We start from the raw sequence: 17,455 nt of genomic DNA, 5'->3' as shown, positions 1-17,455 counted from the left end.
TGAAGAACTTGTACAATTGAAATATATAGGAGTGCAGCAAAAGATCCAAGAATGATTGTGATGCCACTTTTTCCATAGATAAATATTAACTGATCTGTCTTTATTCATTGTTAGACTTTAATTGATATCCTGAATAAGCCTGGGTTTACATGATGCAGGCATGAATGTGGACACTTGAATTTCTGATTATCACTACTGAATAATGCTAGTTTTAACAATACAAATCATTATAACCCAACAGTGATGAGTGTTATATGTTCACTTTCAACCCCGTAAACTTCCTACTAAACCTCTAACTGGATTCATTCTTTTTTATTATCCTGTGCTTACACACAATGTGATGTCACTACTTGATGACAAGTAATATTTCATACTGTGTATGTAACATCATTGTGTTGCAGAACCCCCCCCAAATACCTCAACAATGTCATTTGTTGCACTATTCTCCCCATTTAGCACTGATAGGCTTTCTAGTATCAAACATAAAGTCCAAGGAAAGGAGCTTTTAATATGTACAAATATAAAAGCTAATCAAGGATTCTTGCTAATTTGCAGTTCATGTAATGCCATTTTAGCCATTTTCTTCCCCTCTCTCTACAAAGTGTCTAAATCAGTAAACATTGTTTCATAAATAATAGTGTATCCATGCTTCTAAAGGCTTTTATATGCATTTTGGTAGGTCCAAAGGTTGAAAGAGCTAGCTGACCGATTTTCACTTTTATCCACTTTGATTTCAGTAAAGGGCTCTGTCATTCTGTATACATAAAGGCTAAGGCACCCTTTGGTTTGTAGAATGTACTGAATATTTGCAACCCTCTTGGTATCAGGTCCAAAATGTGAAGCATTACTGTAAGAGGGTATCTTTCTAATGTATTTGTATGCATAGTTTACACCTCTGTGAGGTCTAATAAAGGATAATGGTTAATAACTGTGTATTGAACATCCTTCCTCTCTCTCTCTCTCTCTCTCTCTCTCTCACCTACTATACACACACACACACACACACACACACAATAATGGTATATGATTTTTCTAGAAAGAAAACTAGTTTAGACTCTGATCTAAACTATATACAGGGACATCCACCGACACTATAGAAAATTAGATTTTAGTGCTGAGATATGGTTTGATGTAGGGAGATTATCCTGATGGTTACTGGCAGATGGCCTTGCTAGCTGTAGGTTTCAGAGTAGCAGCCGTGTTAGTCTGTATTCGCAAAAAGAAAAGGAGTATTTGTGGCATCTTAGAGACTAACAAATTTATTTGAGCATAAGCTTTCGTGAGCTACAGCTCACTTCATCGAATGCATTCAGTGGAAAATACAGTGGGGAGATTTATATACACAGATACACAGAGAACATGAAACAATGGGTGTTACCATACACACTGTAAGGAGGGTGATCTCTTAAGATGAGCTATTATCAGCAGGAGAGCGGGGCGGGGGGGAAGAGAAAAAAAACCTTTTGTAGTGATAATCAAGGTGGGCCATTTCCAAGAGTTGACAAGAACGTCTGAGGAACAGTGGGGGATGGGGGAAATAGTTTTACTGTGTGTAATGACCCATCCACTCCCAGTCTCTATTCAAGCCTAAGTTAATTGTATCCAGTTTGCAAATTAATTCCAATTCAGCAGTCTCTCGTTGGAAGCTGTTTTTGAAGTTTTTTTTGTTGAAGAATAGCCACTTTTAGGTCTGTAATCGAGTGACCAGAGAGATTGAAGTGTTCTCCGACTGCTTTTTGAATGTTATAATTCTTGATGTCTGATTTGTGTCCATTTCTTCTTTTATGTAGAGACTGTCCAGTTTGGCCAATGTACATGGCAGAGGGGCATTGCTGACACATGATGGCATATATCACGTTGGTAGATGTGCAGGTGAATGAGCCTCTGATAGTGTGGCTGATGTGATTAGGCCCTATGATGGTGTCCCCTGAATACATGTGTGGACACAGTTGGCAACAGGCTTTGTTGCAAGAATAGGTTCCTGAGTTAGTGGTTCTGTTGTGTGGTGTGTGGTTGCCGGGGAGTATTTGCTTCAGGTTGGGAGGCTGTCTGTAAGCAAGGACTGGCCTGTCTCCCAAGATTGTGAGAGTGATGGGTCGTCCTTCAGGATAGGTTGTAGATCCTTGATGATGCGTTGGAGAGGTTTTAGTTGGGGGCTGAAGGTGACTTATTTTGCAGTCATCCAGAAGTTTGTGGGTACTTACCCATGCTGTCCTTAATGTAGTATCTATCATTCCTTTGCACCAACTTACATTTCTATACAAATTTTCATACAACAAAAACAATTTTAAACACTACATGTTAACATAATACTTAGGAAATGTATTGAAACTGTTTCAAAAATGTTGATCCAGGGATAATAAACACACTCATCCTGTAACTCTGAGCACATTATGCAGATGCCAGAGACAGGACCAGTTGTGTGGGTTTTGTGATCTGAACCACAATTTTGTTCATAATTTGAACTGAGAAACCAAGATAACTACATGTGTACGGTTAATGCATTAAATATTTTGCAATATGTTTCAGATCTTATATGAACAATTGTCAGTATATGTATTGTATGTCAAGCCATGTTAACACAGTAAAAAACAACAGAACACCACCACACAGACAAAAGATTTATAAAAAACACTACAAAGTTACTAATAGCTCAGTTAGATCACAGGTATAGTGGTAAACTCCTTTCTTAAAGAGCCCAATATCTGGGATGCAGGTCATTGAATCATCTATAGTACTTTTTTGATTAAAAAGTTTTCTGGATGACCCAGGTCTAGATACTGGCATAAGGGATAGCAATCTTAATTCAGTCATTGCCCTAACCTCAAAATGGGTTTTGGGACACAGCTGAGTAGAAAATCAATTCACAATCAATTGCTCCTTGAGGAGATACTTATTCAGAAAGCACTTATGTAAGAGAGAAAGAGGAAAATAGGAAAGGAGGAGGCTGAGAAAGCAGAAGGGCACGATGTTAAAATACTTTAAAATCAAACATTATGTGAGAAGTTGGGCAGTTTTATCTGTCAGGAGAAACTTTATTCACCTGTATATTTTCTTGTGTTTATTTTTTGTAGTACAATAGTTGATGAAAAAATAGCCTCAGTCAAAAATTACTAAATTAATTTCTGTTTGAGCCCTTATAATTTTAGATTCCTATTGAATCCTTTAATCTAGTGTGTTTTATTACACATCTTGTAAATACATTCTGAATGAATATAACATAGAAGAGTGAGGATGGTACTCTTCCCCCCCAGCAACAGTGATTTATCCTCTATGAACAATGCATCTCAATAAGTAAAATAAGGTACAGGGAAAGTCACAACCATACAGACAGTCTGCACAAGGATGTCTGCACCACTGACGTCCCTATTTTGCAGTTTTAAGTGAAACTAAAGTGGAGCACAGGTCTTGTGCTGGTCCTCCTCACAGTGGAGAATTTTTCCTAGGAGACTATATCTTTGAGAAGAATAGGAGTGCCTAGAGAGAATCACAAGATGAGTGAAGTAATATCTTTTATTGGACCAACTTCTGTTGGTGAAAGAGACGCGCTTTCTAGATCCATAGAGCTCTTCTTCAGAGAACCAGAGAGTACAGAAAAGACAAATACTGACTGGACCCAAGAGAGGGGATGGAGACAGACAGACTCCCTTAGCTCACTGAAAAAAAAAAAGAGATTGGATTGTTTTGGGAAATGAATCCATCACTTAAATTTCCACCCTCTTCATCTGATGTGTACTGAATTTTTTTTAATAAAATGCACATTGTCTTTTTAGGAATATACATGGTCAATATTAAGCCTCTGAACTGCTGTTCCCCAAAAACAACTTTTGATTTTCTTTATGAAGAGTGGACTGAAATTTTCAAAAGTGACTCTGACTTTGGGAGCCCAACCTGTGACATGTTAAAGGAGCATGGTTTTCAGAAGATGCAGAAGGACATACCCTTTAAAAATCAGGCCCCTTTAAGTGTCTGAAGTTGAGTACCCGAAAACTGATGCACCCAACAATTACTAGAATCACTTTTTAAAATCTTGACCAGTAGATTTTTTTATATTCAGGGAATAGAATCTAGTTTAGTACTCTGATATTTCCTTACCCTTAGCATAGGTTCTCTGTTCTCAATTGTAAGCAGGCCAAACATTCTTCTATCCTTTATTATTGTGTACTTATTTGAAAAATCTCTTGGACCAAATTCATTGACTTCAGTGGAGTTGCATCCACTTACACAAGAACTGAAGTTGGTCCCTTATTTTTATTTGGGATATTTTCTTCAATTTGCCACTTGTCATTTCTTATTGCTCTTCCTAGCTTTAGCCACTTAGTTTTTACTTTGTACTGCTTATTTGTACTGTTCTCCCAATTTTCCTCCATCTCTTTGCATTTTAATGCCCTTCATTTGTCTTATAATCCACTCCTGACAGAAACACTGCGGGGTTTGCCCGTTTTGCATTTGGATTTTATTGAATCAATTTTGGATTGCAACCTCCATAACAATCTATATTTCCACTGCACATTTCTCGTGCATGAATGACATTTCTTCATTTCACATTCTTCCAAAACCTGCTTTTGTAGAGACCAACATTTTGTATCACTGCCTTCCATGCCAAAATCCTCATCACCTCCAACTTCACCTTTATTAAACACAACCCACTCATTCCCATTGTTAGGGCTAGATTAGCCTGTGAGCTTGTGAACTTTGAGACATCCATGCTAGAATTTCCCCAATCTGAATAACCATGAGTCACCATAGTTTGAGAGAGGAAAAAAAAAAGGAGAAATCCTTTTAAAAAGAAGGGTTTGAACTAAAGACCATCCAAAAACTGAGGGATAGCCTCTAAGCAGGAAGTTACCTATTACCTTTGAACAGTTTCCCAGCATACCAGGGATCTAACATTTCAGAGAGAATGCATGCCAAGTGACTGTCCCTCCATTCTTGATGCAGATCTGAGTTTCTAGTCTCCTTTTAAAAGGGGCTTTTTCCTTTTCTCTCTCTTCTGGTATAAGATGAGCTTTCTTGACTCAAACTCAAGTCCATGGGCGTTGAGGGAGGTTAGATAGGATGGAGGTAACCAAGCAGGAGGAATAAATGAATGCATTCCCAGACAAAATCAGAGCTGCCATATGGGAAACAATCTCCTGACGCACTGCAGGTGGCTGGTCGGCTGCTGATTTGGAGGCCAGAATGGGTATCAAACAAAAGCCCCAAAGGAAGGATCTCACCCTGCAATGCAGGCAGGGTAACACATTCCTGGGGAAAGGGCATCAGCTCTTCTTACCAAAGCAGCTCTAAAACAGTCAGCAGCAATCAGCCTTTGTTAAAGATAAGGACACAGACCCTTCCCTAGAGGGAAAGGAAAACAGTTATAGCAATGCCCATATGGAGGATAATAGGGGGAGGCATTTTATGAAAGATAGCAAGATATATAGGGAAGCCCCAGTGGGTAAGATCAAAAGCCCCAGAGAATGCCACCAACAATGCCTAGTGCCTAAGAAGTGAAGGGCAGTGTTACTTTAGCCCATGACTATCCATTCACTGGACATCTAGGAATACAGAGGACATTTAAAAGGCATCAGAAAAATTTTTACTGGCCTGGAATAAACCTATAACTATAGGAATTCTATAAGTCCTTGACTTGTCCCAAAGCAGAAAGACTAAATCTCTGTAAAGCCCCATTGCAACCATTATCTGTAATTAGAGAAGCATTCCAGGATGTTGCCATAGACATTATTAGTCAATTCCCTAAGCCATCGAAAATGGGGAAAAAAATACATATTGGTGGTGGTTGACTTCTCTACAAGATACCCAGAAGCAGTGGCCCTAGCTCATATAGAAACAGAAACAGTGATAACTGCTCTCCTTTCTATATTTAATAAGGTGAGTTTCCCAAAGAGATATCTGATTTGTCAGATTCCATGTCCCACATATTCTCTGAATTGTGGAAAAGGTGTGGGGTAAAACAATTCATGTCTGACCCATATCACCAGAAGCAAATGATTTAATTGAAGATTTAATCGGACACTGAAATTCATGCTAGCAATGTATATAGACCAGAATGCAGGGACTGGGATATGTTGCTGCATTACCTATCATTTGCTTACAGAGAAGTACCCAAGAATCAGCAGGGTTTGCCCCCATTCAACTTTGTGTATGGAAGGAAGCTCAGAGGCCCCCTAGATCTGGTCAGAGGACTTGTGGGAAGGTGCCATTGAAATCAGAAGGGAAACCAATGACTGAACAGAAGGTTGTGCTGTCTTCCAGGTGCTAAGATACAGCACGTGGACCCTGAGGTTGAAAAGGATCCTAAAGGGAACGGGAAATAATCCACTGATTGTCCTTCATATGGGAACAAATGATACTGGTAGATTCTCACTGGATGTATCAAGAGAGACTATGCCAGGCTGGGGAAGAAGCTTAAGGAAATCAAGGCTCAGGTGATCTTCAGTGGGATTCTGCCTGTTCCTAGAGAAGGGCAACCAAAGATGTACAAGATTATGACTATTCACCAGATGGCTCAGGCAAGGTGCTATAAGGAGGGCTTTGGATGTATGGCCACTGGGAGTCATTCATGGACAGAGGATAGTTCTCTCGGGATGGACTTCATCTGAGTAGGGAAGGAAATAGACTTCTGGATGGAGGCTGGCATAACTGATTAAGAGAGCTTTAAACTAGGAATTTGGAGAGATGGTTGGGAGATACCCAGGTATCTCCATGCTGGATTTTAGCATTGAGAGGAAGAAAGAATACAGCCGTGGGTAGGAGAATGGACATAAGGAGGAAGGGCAATGTGGATTCCTGTCTAATAGGTCATACTGGCTGTAAAATGACTGTGCCTAATCAGGTGAAGAATGTGAGCGAGGCCAGACAGCAAAAATTAAGATGTTTGTACACCAATGCGAGGAGCCTAGGTAACAAAATGGAGGAAACTAGAGCTACTGGTGCAGGAAGTGAAACCAGATATTATAGGGATAACAGAAACATGGTGGAATAGTAGTCATGACTGGACTACAGGTATTGAAGGATATGTTGCTGTTTTAGAAAGACAGAAATAAAGGTAAAGTTGTTGAGTAGCATTGTAGATCAAGGATGAGGTAGAAAGTAAAGAAATAAGAAGCAATGGAATGGATAAGACAGAGTCCCTCTGGGCAAAAATCAAATTGGGGAAGAAATCTACTAGAGCCTTCCCTGGGATAGTACTTGGGGTGTGCTATAGACTGCAGGGATCTAATTTGGATATGGATAGAGCCCTCTTTAATGTTTTAATGAAGTAAATACTAATGGAAATTGTGTGATCATAGGAGACTTTAACTTCCCAGATATAGACTGAAGGACGAATGCTAGTAATAATAATAGGGCTCAGATTTTCTAGCTGCGATAGCTGATGGATTCCTTCATCAAGTAGCTGCTGAACCAACTAGAGGGGATGCCATTTTAGATTTGGTTTTGGTGAGTAGTGAGGACCTCACAGAAGAAATGGTTGTATGGGACAATCTTTGTTTGAGTGATCATGAGCTAATTCAGTTCAAACTGAACAGAAGGATAAACAAAAATAAATCTGTGACTAGGGTTTTTGATTACAAAAGGGCTGACTTTCAAAAATTAAGCAAATTAGTTAGGGCAGAGTGGATTGGACTAAAGAATTTATGGATCTAAAGGCAGAGAAGGCCTGGATTACTTCAAGTCAAAGCTGCAGACGCCGCATCCAAGAAAGGGAAAAAATTCATAGGCAGGAGTTGTAGATCAAGCTGGATGAGCAGCATCTCAGAGAGGTGATTAAGAAAAAGCAGAAAACCTACAAGGAGTGGAAGATGGCAGGGATAGCAAGGAAAGCTCTCTTATTGAGGCCAGAACATGTAGGGACAAAGTGAGACGGCTAAAAGTCAATAGAGTTGGACCTTGCAAAGGGAATTAAAATCAATAGTAAAAGGTTTTGACAGCCATATAAATGAGAAGAAAACAAAGAAGAGAAGTGGGACTGCTAAACACTGAGGATGGAGTGTGGTTAAGGATAATCTAGGCATGGCCCAATATCTAAACAATACTTTGTCCTCAGTCTTTAATAGGCTAAGAGATCTTAGGGATAATAGTAGCATGACAAATGGGAATGAGGATATGGAAGGTAGATATTACCATACCTGAGATAGAAGCAAACTCGAACAGCTTAATGGACTAAATCGGGGGCCCAGATAATCTTCTATCCAAGAATATTAAAGGAATTGGCACATGAAATTGCAAGCCCATCAGCAAGAATTTTTAATGAATCTGTAAACTCAGGGGTTGTACTGTATGACTGGAGAATTGCTAACACAGTTTCCTATTTTTAAGAAGGGGGAAAAAAGTGATCCGGGTAACTATAGGCCTGTTAGTTTGACATCTGTAGTATGAAAGGTCTTGGAAAAAATTTTGAAGAGAAGTAGTTAAGGACATTGAAGTCAATGGTAAATGGGACAAAATACAACATGGTTTTACAAAAGGTAGATCGTGCCAAACCAACCTGATCTCCTTCTTTGAGAAAGTTACAGATGTTTTAGACAAAGGAAACGCAGTGGATCTAATTTACCTAGATTTCAGTATGGCGTTTGATATGGTACCACATGGGGAATTATTAGTTAAATTGGAAAAGATGGGGATCAATATGAAAATTGAAAGGTGGATAAGGAATTGGTTAAAAGGAAGACTACAGCGGGTCATACTGAACTGTCAGACTAGAGGGAGGTTACCTGTGGAGTTACTCAGGGATCAGTTTTGGGACCAATCTTTTTATAACTGACCTCGGCACAAAAAGTGGGAGTGTGCTAATAAAGTTTGCAGATGATACTAAGCTGGGAGGTATTGCCAATTTAGAGAAGGACCGGGATATCATACAGGAAGATTTGGATGACCTTGTAAACTGGAGTAATAGGATGAAATTTAATAGTGAGAATGTAAAGTCATGCATTTAGGGATTAATAACAAAAATTTTAGTTATAAGCTGGGGACGCATCAATTAGAAGTAACGGAGGAGGAGAAGGATCTTGGAGTATTGGTTGATCACAATGGTTGTTGACTATGAGTCGCCAATGTGATATGGCCATGGAAAAAGCTAATGCGGTCTTGGGATGCATCAGGCAAGGTATTTCCAGTGGAGATAAGGAGGTGTTAGTACCATTATACAAGGCACTGGTGAGACCGCATCTGGAATACTGTGTGCAGTTCTGGTCTCCCATGTTTAAAAAGGATGAATTCCAACTTGAACAGGTATAGAGAAGGGCTACTAGGATGATCCGAGAAATGGAAAATCTGTCTTATGAAAGGAGACTCAAGGAGCTTGGCTTGTTTAGCCTACCCAAAAGACGGTTGAGGGGAGATTGATTGCTCTCTATGAATATCTGAGGGATAAATATCAGAGGAGAGGAATTATTTAAGCTTAGTACCAATGTGGACACAAGAACAAATGGATATAAACTGGCCATCGTGAAGTTTAGACTTGAAATTAGACTAAGGTTTCTAACTATCAGAGGAGTGAAGTTCTGGAATAGTCTTCCAAGGGAAGCAGTGGAGGCAAAAGACCTATCTGGCTTCAAGATTAAACTCGATAAGATTATGGAGGAGATGGTATGATGGGATAACATGATTTTGGCAATTAATTGATCTTTAAATATTCATGGTAAATAGGCCCAGTGGCCTGTGATGGGTGTTAGATGGGGTGGGATCTGAATTACTACAGAGAATTCTTTCCTGGGTATCTGGCTGGTGAGTGTTGCCCACATGCTCAAGGTTCAGCTGATCGCCATATTTGGGATCAGAAGGAATTTTCCTCCAGGGCAGATTGGAAAAGGCCCTGGGGGTTTTTCGCCTTCCTCTGTAGCATGGGGCACGGGTCACTTGCTGGAGGATTCTCTGCACCTGAAGTTCTAAACCATGATTTGAGGACTTCAATAGCTCAGGCATAGGTGAGAGGTTTATTGTAGGAGTGTGTGGGTGAGATTCTGTGGCCTGCATTGTGCAGGAGGTCAGACTAGATGATCATAATGGTCCCTTCTGACCTTAATATCTAGGAGTCTAATTTGTATTGAAATTGAGGGCTGAGCTAAAATCTATTATGGAGCTGGTACAGCATAATCTAGAAAAATTCAAGCTATACAAAAAGCAAGGTATGATGAAAAGGCATGTGATAGAGCCTTTTGATATAGGTGATTTGGTTCTGGTTTTAGTCCTTGAAAAAAAGCATAAAATGCAGACCTCATGGGAGGGTCTCTGAGATGATAGAGACACTAAATGAAGTGACATACCCTGCACAAAAACATATGGAAAGGGCTCACCCCAAACTGTAACTGTTAACAGATTGAAAGTTTACCATAATAGAGAGTATCAGAGGCGTAGTTGTATTAGTCTGGATCTGTAAAAGTGGCAAAGAGTCCTGTGGCACCTTATAGACTAACAGATGTATTGGACATGAGCTTTCGTGGTAAATACCCCACTTCGTTGGATGCATTAGTGGAAATTTCCAGAGCCAGATATAAATATGCAAGCAAGAATCAGGCTAGGGATAACGAGGTTAGTTCAATCAGGGAGGATGAGGCCCTCTTCTAACAGTTAAGGTGTGAACACCAAGGGAAGAGAAACTGCTTTTGTAGTTGGCTAGACATTCACAATCTTTGTTTAATCCTCAACTGATGGTGTCAAATTTGCAAATGAACTGAAGCTCAGCAGTTTCTCTTTGAAGTCTGGTCCTGAAGTTTTTTTGCTGCAGGATGGCTACCTTAAATCTGCTATTGTGTGTCCAGGGAGGTTGAAGTGTTCTTCTACAGGTTTTTGTATATTGCTATTCCTAATATCTGATTTGTGTCCATTTATCTTTTTATGTAGGGACTGTCCAGTTTGGCCAATGTACATACCAGGGGGGCATTGCTGGCAGATGATGGCGTATATTACATTGGTGGACATGCAGGTGAATGAACCAGTGATCGTGTGGCTGATCTGGTTAGGTTCTGTGATGGTATCGCTGGTGTAGATATGTTGGCATCAAGGTTTGTTGCATGGATTGGTTCCTGAGTTAGAGTTACCATGGTGCTGTGTGTAGTTGCTGGTGAGAATATGCTTCAGGTTGGCGGGTTGTCTGTGGGTGAGAACTGGCCTCCCAAGGCCTGTGAAAGTGAGAGATCATTGTCCAGGATGGGTTGTATAGCACTGATCATGCGTTGAAGAGATTTTAGTTGAGGACTGTATGTGATGGCCAGTGGAGTTCTGTGGTTTCTTTCTTGGGCTTGTCTTGCAGCAGGAGGCTTCTGAGTACACGTGTGGCTCTGTTGATCTGTTTCCTTATTTCCTCGTGTGGGTATTGTAGTTTTGAGAATGCTTGGTGAAGATCTTGTAGGTGTTGGTCTCTGTCTGAGGGGTTGGAGCAAATGCGGTTGTACCATAAGTGCTTGGATGAAGCCAATGGATCATGTGGTTTGTCCGGGATGGAAGCTGGCAGCATGAAGGTAGGCATAACGGTCAGTGGGTTTTCGGTATAGGATGACGTTAACGTGACCATCACTTATTTGCACTGTGGTGTCTCAGTATAGATTGGTCCAGGCTGAGGTTGATGGTGGGGTGGAAGCTATTGAAATCGTGGTGGAATTCTTCCAGGGTTTCCTTCCCATGGGTCCAGATGATGAAGATGTCATCAGTGTAGGTAGGTAGAGAAGGGGCTGAGTGGACAAGAGCTGAGGAAGCGTTGTTCCAGGTCAGCCATAAAAATGTTGGCATATTGTGGGGACATGCGGGTGCCCATAGCAGTGCCAGTCATCTGGAGCTATATATTGTCACCAAATTTGAAATAATTGTGCGTGAGGATAAATCACAGAGCTCAGCAACCTTGTGCCATGGCATCATCAGGGAGACTGTTCCTGACAGCTTGTATTCCATCTGTGTGTGGGATGTTTGTAAAGAGATCCTCTACATCCATGGTGGCTAAGATGGTGTTTTCAGGAAGCTCACCAATGGATTGTAGTTTTCTCAGGAAATCAGTGGTGTCATGGAGATAGCTGGGAGTGCTGGTGGCATAGGGTTTGAGTAGAGAGTCAACATATCTTTGTGGATATGTTGGTTTGTGGATCTTGGGTAGTAGATAGAATAACCCCCGTCAGGGCTCTAAGGGTATGTGGATTTGTTCTTGTGTTAGTGTAGGGAGTGTCCTGAGTAGATGGTGCAGTTTCTTAGTGTATTCCTCAGTGGGATCTGAAGAAAGTGGCCTATAGAATTTGGTATTGGAGAGTTGTCTGGTAGCCTTCTTTTGGTAGTCAGACCTGTTTATGATGTCAACAGCACCTCCTTTATCAGCCTCTTTGATTATAATGTCCTCGCCCACAGACAACCCACCAACCTGAAGCATATTCTCACCAGCAACTACACACAGCACCATAGTAACTAATTCAGGAACCAATCCATGCAACAAACCTCGATGCCAATTCTGCCCACATATCTACACCAGCGACACCATCACAGGACCTAACCAGATCAGTCACACCATCACCGGTTCATTCACCTGCATGTCCACCAATGTAATATACGCCATCATCTGCCAGCAATGACCCTCTGGTATGTACATTGGCCAAACTGGACAGTCCCTACTAAAAAGGATAATGGACACAAATCAGATAATAGGAATGGCAATATATAAAAAACTGTAGGAGAGGTGAATAATTAATCCAAAGGATAATACATTAAACTCAGAAAGTCCCAAAATGGTAACGAATTTTTCTGTGATGCATTATCCAAGGAGTCTGCCAGTACCCGTGGGTTAAATCTAAAATAGTTAAATATTTAACTCTGCTAAGTAGGACAGTTGATTAACTGCAGTTAACTCACGCAATTAATTCAAAAAAATTAATCGCACTTAACAAAATTAATGATTAATCGCACTGTTAAACAATAGAATACCAATTGAAATTTATTAAATATTTTTGGATGTTTTTCTACATTTTCAAATATATTTACTTCTATTACAACAAAGAATACAAAGTGTACAGTGCTCACTTTATTATTATTTTTATTACAAATATTTGCACTGTAAAAGTGAAACAAAAGAAATAGTATTTTTCAATTCACTTCATACAAGTACTGTCATGCAATCTCTTTATCATGAAAGCATAAAAAAAAATCCACATTTGTAAGTTATTACATAACTGCACTCAAAACAAACCAATGCAAAACTTTAGAGCCTACAAGTCCACTCAGTCTTACTTCTTGTTCAGGCAATTGCCAAGACAAACAAGTTTGTTTACATTCATGAGAGATAATGCTGCCCGCTTCTTATTTACAATGTCACCTGAAAGTGAGAACAGATGTTCACATGGCACTTTTGTACTGGGGCTGCGGGAAGTGGCGGCCAGCACATCCCTTGGCCCATGCTGCTTCCCGCAGCCCCATTGGCCTGGAGTGGCGAACCCTGACTAGTGGGAACTGCGATTGGACAAAGCTGCAGACACAGCAGGTAAACAAACCGGCCTGTCCCGCCCCGCCAGGGCTTACCCTGACGGACCACGTGCCAAAGGTTGCCGATCCCTGTGCTAACATGCTTTGGACACTATTCCAGAGGACATGCTTCCATGCTGATGATGCTCATTAAAAAAATGCATTAAATTAAATTTGTGACTGAACTCCTTGGGGAGAACTGTATGTCTCCTATTCTGTTTTTCCTACATTTCATGTTACAGCAGTCTCGGATGATGACCCAGCACATGTTCATTTTAAGAACACTTTCACAGCAGATTTGACAAAACACAAAGAAGGTACCAATGTGAGATTTCTAAAAATAGCTACAGCACCTGAACCAAGGTTTAAGTATCTGAAGTGCTGTCCAAAATCTGAGAAGGATGAGGTGTGGAGCATGCTTTCAGAAGAATTAAAGGAGCAACACTCTGATGGGGAAACTACAGAACCCAAACCACCAAAAAAAGAAAATCAACCTTTTGCTATCATCTGACTCAGATGATGAAAATGAACACGTGTCGGTCCACTCTGCTTTGGATTGTTATCAAGCAGAACCTGTCATTAGCATGGACACATGTCCTCTGGAATGGTGGCTGAAGCATGAAGGGACATATAAATCTTTAACACATATCTTACGATGCCAGCTACAGAAATGCCATGTGAATACCTGTTTTCACTTTCAGGTGACATTGTAAACAAGAAGTGGGCAGCATTATCTCCTGCAAATTGTAACCAAACTTGTTCGTCTGACTAACTGGCTGAACGAGAAGTAAGACTGAGTGAACTTGGAGGCACTAAAGTTTTACATGGTTTTATTTTTGAATGCAGTTTTTGTACATAATTCTACATTTGTAAGTTAAATTTTCATGATAAAGAGATTGCACTGCAGTACTTGTATTAGGTGAATTGAAAAATATTTTTTATTTTCTTTTTTACAGTGCAAATATTTGTAATAAAAAAATATAAAGTAAGCACTTTACACTTGTATTCTGTGTTGTAATTGAAATCAATATATTTGAAAATGTAGAAAACATCCCAAAATATTTAAATTATGGTATTCTATTAACAGCGCAATTAATCACAGTTAATATTTTTAATCTCAACAGCCCTACTGCTAAGTATATCTCACATATCATCCATATGAGGCATACGGTAACGTCTGGGATTTTTAACAGCATTAAGTTTTTTATAATCCACACAAAAGCTTACTGTATGGTTTTTCTTTGTGACTGGGACAACTGGGGAAGCCCAGCGACTGTCTGAGACGGCTATGATTCCCATGTCTAGCATGCTTAACAGCTCCCCTTTGATCTGTTCCTTCATTGTCCCTGTTGTCCTGTAAGCCCTACTAATTACTGGTGTGCCTCATTGCAAGAACACCACATTAACACCAAATGAGTGAGATTAAGTTTGTTACAAAATATGTTTCCTTGGCTTTCAACACAACTATGACTTCTCTCTTTTCTACTGAGGTTAGCCCTTCACCTAAAGTAATGTTCTCTAAGGGGGTCATAAGAACGACCATACTGGGTCAGACCAAAGGTCCATCTAGCCCAGTATCCTGTCTTCCCAGGTGGTTAATGCCAGGTGCTTCAGAGGGAATGAACAGATCAGGCAATCACCCAGCAATCCATCCCCTGTTGTCCACTCCTGGTTCAGCAAGAACTTAAACACATGCCTAACTTTAAGTACATGAGTAGTCTCTTTCTTTTATCAAGTCTCTAGCATTAAAATGATCAGACTTCTCCCTCAACTTACATATTTCTGGTTTAATAAACTAATTACATATTCTCATGATAGTTGCATGGGATGCGATGCTATGCCTTTTCTTTCCTATTTTCTTCTGAAGCTTTTCCGATAACAATAATAAAAAAAATCCATTTATATCCAGAAAACCCTCCATATTATCTTATCTTATCTAAGGGGTTTAAACTACCACACATCACCATAGTAAGTGAGCATCTTCCCATGAAACAACAATAGCAAAGTCCCTGCTGGACTTTGTTGAGTCTTTGGCTCTTTTCCCCTTCCAGGGTAAAAACAACTTCTTGGGTTTTTTGTGTTTGTTTCAGTTTTGGGGTTTTCTTAAGGGGGCTGTCTCAGGTGTCAACAGTGGGAGTGTCATTCCTGCTATGGAAGGAAGGCTTTTTCAAAGAAGAGGGTTCTGTAGCATTTCCTAGAGATGGTCAGACTCTGGATTCAACTAGCCATCTCTAGATTTTCATTCCACAGTTGGATCCCCTTGACTGAGAGTGCTTTGTCACCTAATACTGTCCCAATTAAGCAACTGCCATTACCAGTGTTATCATTAGCCAAAGCTAACTTCCTGAGAGATGACCTAATAATCACAGCTATTCTAATATACTCCGTCCCAGTGAAGCAGAGTACACATAAATGTACATATTAAATTTATATGACACCTTTCATAACAGCACTTTACACATTGTACACCTATAGCACTATGACACTGCTGCAAGCTCTGGGGAAATCAACAGCCAGCCAATGCATGGAGTTAGTTTTTCTTATTTTTACAACACCCAAAAGTGTTTTGACTGCTTTACAGTACAAATAAAAAGAGATGGTTCAAGCACCAAAGACGTTACAATCTATGGCTCCAGAAAGGATAAAACATTACATATCTACTATTTAGACCACTAAACATCCCCTCTGGCCCAACCTAAGTTTTCATTGCTACTTTGAGTACCTTCTCTCTCCCTCATTTTCTTTTTAAAGATTTTCTCTGTATGGAACAAGGTATCTGTGATGAACATTTATCATCCAACCAGCAACCCTCTCTTCTAATGACATATCCAGAGAATCCTCCATGCTCGCTGGGTTTTGTGTAAGACAATAGGTCTGGAGCTCAGGAAGGGAAGCTTTCTCTGCTCCATGCAGTACTCTCTACTCCTACTTTTCCAGGGGCAGATAATAAAATAAATAAAAAATTATTCAAGCGCAGCTGTATCTTTCCAAACATAGTACACCTCAAAGCACTTGACAAGAGTGGGCAAGAATGCATGATTAGCCTTATTTAGGGGCAGTTTAACCAAGATCTGCGGCATTTACTTTTTCCTGAGAAGCACTGTGGGCTCTAGCAGCAGAGATCTGGGTTTATTGCCTCCACGATCTGGGTTCTGGTTCCTAGTTCTACCACAAACTTCCTCTGTGACTTTGGGCAACATCTTTGTACCTCAGTTATCCTGACTACAAATTAATATTTTGCTGCTAGGAAAGTAGTATGAGGCCTCACTAATGTGCAGCAAATTAAGGCCAGTGAAAGGAAGTGATGGGAACAAAACTCAGATGGTCACAACTCTCAGTCCTGTGCTCATTCCCCTACACTAAAGGGATATTTACAAGGAGAAATTCCATTCCTTTTACCTGACCCTGCATTTTTCTGAAACATTTGATAATGGGGCCTGAGCGCTTGGGAGTAATCAGGAAACTAGAGTTTACATGAACAGTTAAGTCAGTTACTCAAGCATACGCAATGCCGGCATACTTAGACTGCGCATTTTCCCAGCTTAATGAAAAATCATGCTCAAAAGCTATACTGCATGTGCAAAATGCAACTGCCAAAGGCTCATAACTCAGTCAGTCAACAACAAATTTTCAGTGGATCAAAGGCACCTCTTCTGAGTGATGGCTATTCCATGCCAAAAATTCTCTTTCTAGCTTTTTTGGCTGTAGAAAAAAAATTAAATGGTTGGAAAAATTATAGTGGGTTCTCTCCCTTCTCTATTATCCTCACACAGAAAAATGTTCGTGACTTCAACTTTCCAATAAAATTCACTTTTGGGCTCATACCAAGCCTGGGAAATTTCAGCCTCAAAAGTTACAGTTTCAGAAAATTGAACAATTGAGTGCAGGAGTGTATAATAAAAACTGATACACAACAATAACTATATAGCAAGTGACACAGTCTCACTTCCCAGTTTGGAAATATACTCTACTGTAGTGAAGGCTGATAAATCCTGAGCATATTACAAAGGTGATGTGC

This window comes from Dermochelys coriacea, chromosome 1 (assembly GCF_009764565.3).
Source record: "Dermochelys coriacea isolate rDerCor1 chromosome 1, rDerCor1.pri.v4, whole genome shotgun sequence".
NCBI lineage: Eukaryota > Metazoa > Chordata > Testudines > Dermochelyidae > Dermochelys > Dermochelys coriacea.
This window is presented reverse-complemented; position numbering follows the sequence as displayed.